This window comes from Triticum dicoccoides, chromosome 6B (genome assembly GCF_002162155.2).
Source record: "Triticum dicoccoides isolate Atlit2015 ecotype Zavitan chromosome 6B, WEW_v2.0, whole genome shotgun sequence".
Taxonomy (NCBI): Eukaryota; Viridiplantae; Streptophyta; class Magnoliopsida; order Poales; family Poaceae; genus Triticum; species Triticum dicoccoides.
Window position 1 is genome coordinate 39,198,693 of NC_041391.1, and position 2,204 is coordinate 39,200,896.

Here is a 2,204-nt window from a genome sequence, read left to right on the forward strand (position 1 = left end):
GACTGCTCCCGATCGGCCTACTTCCTCCTGCCCCGTGCGGACGCCACTTGTCTCCCCGTCCTGCCATCCCCGCGACATAGTGGAGGCCCCTTTCTTCGTGACGAGATCCGGGTGGAATGGAGGGGCTGGCCCTCCTCCTCGAAGCTGTGGAGGTGCTGGGTGACCAAGCTTCGGCCGCTGCACGAGGGCCTGTGGAAGCGAGTTGGTATATCTGATGCCATCCTGTCAACCACATGGCGGGTTCGGCGTGACGAGGATCTGCTGCTCCAGCTCGCGGCGTTATGGTCCAGAGAGACCAGCATGTTCGTCTTCCCGTGGGGCGAGGCCACGATGACGCTGGAGGACGTGGCCGTGCTCGGGGGCCTACCTCTGTTGGGCAAGCCCGTGTGCGCGGTGTTGCCGGACACGCTGCGCGGCGACGTGCACGCCCTTGAGGGCATTCGGAGAATATAAGTAGCATTCTCCAAGTATGTGATAAAGTGACATGTTTGATGAGTTTGGTGTGTGCATGTTGAGAGAGAATAGAAATAGCATTCCCATGCATGGTAAGAGAAATAACTAGTGGGTGATAATGTGACATATGTGGTGTTGTATAATGTGTGCATGTTGAGAGATGGAGATAGTGGAGATAAAGTATTTATTTAGGTGTGTGTGTGTGCGCGCGCGTGTGTGTATTTATATATGTGATTCCTCTATGTTGTAGTCCCCTATATCTCTCTCTCTCTCTCAACCAAACAAAACCATAAGAAAAAGCCCTCAGCAATGTCCAACGAGAAGGAACTCATGGTCTAGGAATCCACTGGCATGAACATCTCCGGCGCGGACCGCTCCCGTCCGACCGACCGACTTCCTCCTACCCCGCTTGGACGCCACTCGTCTCCTCGTCCAACAATACCGCACAAAGGATCTTGCCCAACAAAGGTAACCCCTCCCCTCAGCACGACCACATCCTCCATCGTCACCGTGGCCTCACCCCACAGGAAGAAGAACATGTTGGTTTCTTTGGACCAGAATGTCACGAGCTGGACCAGCAGATCCTCATCACGCACCACACAACATGTGGTTGAGGGGATGTCGTCCAATATACCAACTCTCTTCCACTGGACCTCGACATCGTGCAGCAGCCGAAGCTTGGTCACCTAGCGCCTACACAGTTTCGAGCAGGCGGGCTAGCCCGGCCATTCCACCCGGATCTCGTCGCCAAGAAAAGGGCATCCACTACGTCGTGATGATGGCACAACTGGGAGACGAGTGGCATCAACGCGGGACTGGATGAAGTAGGCCGATCAAGTGGTTGGGCGGGAGCGATCGACGTAGAAGATGTTCATGGCAATGGATTCCTGGACCAGGAGCTCCTACTTGTTGGACATTGCAGAGGGGTTTGTTTGAGAGAGATAGAGAGTGGAGTTTGCCATGGAGAGGAATCCTATATACCTAAATAGTGTACCCCCACTGGGTACGTATCTGGTGCACCGGGGCAATTGGTGCTACCAGTGCACGAGACCTCGTTGCACATTAAAAATGTTTGAAAAACTTCAAAATAAATTTAGTGCATGGACACGACATCAATGTATGTTGTCACAAAAGTTCAAATCAAAATTCGAAACATTGCTCAAGATACAAAAATGACGAATTTGACATCAGTGTGCTAATGGGCCAAAACTGAAGCCCAACTTATGTAATGTACTATTTAGTGTCAATTTTTCATTTTTCTATCTTGAGCAATGCTCAAAAAAATTATTCGAATTTTTGTAACAGCATGCATTAGTTTTGTGCCAATGTACTAATTTTTTCCCGCATTTTTTCGAACATTTTTAAATGTGCAACGGGAGAGACGTGCACCGGTAGCACCAAATTGATATCTGAATATTGTACATCTAATTTATACAAGACAACTATTGCTTGCTTAAAATGAACGTCAAATTTTATATGTGGAAGGAACAATATATGTTTATATATGGCAATGCTAGAAGAAATATAATCAATGTACAATAATCAATAGCAACGATGGGTTATCTTATAATCAAGACCATGAGTAGGATGGGATATCTTTAAAGTTAAGTCAATTATATTGTATTAATATCCTAAATTAATTATTGGAAATTATTTATTAACTTTCGAAAATATAAATGGGTGAAATTTGAAGAAAAATCTAAAATTAATTAGCATTAATTTTATATATTTTCTTAGTTAGTACCACACTA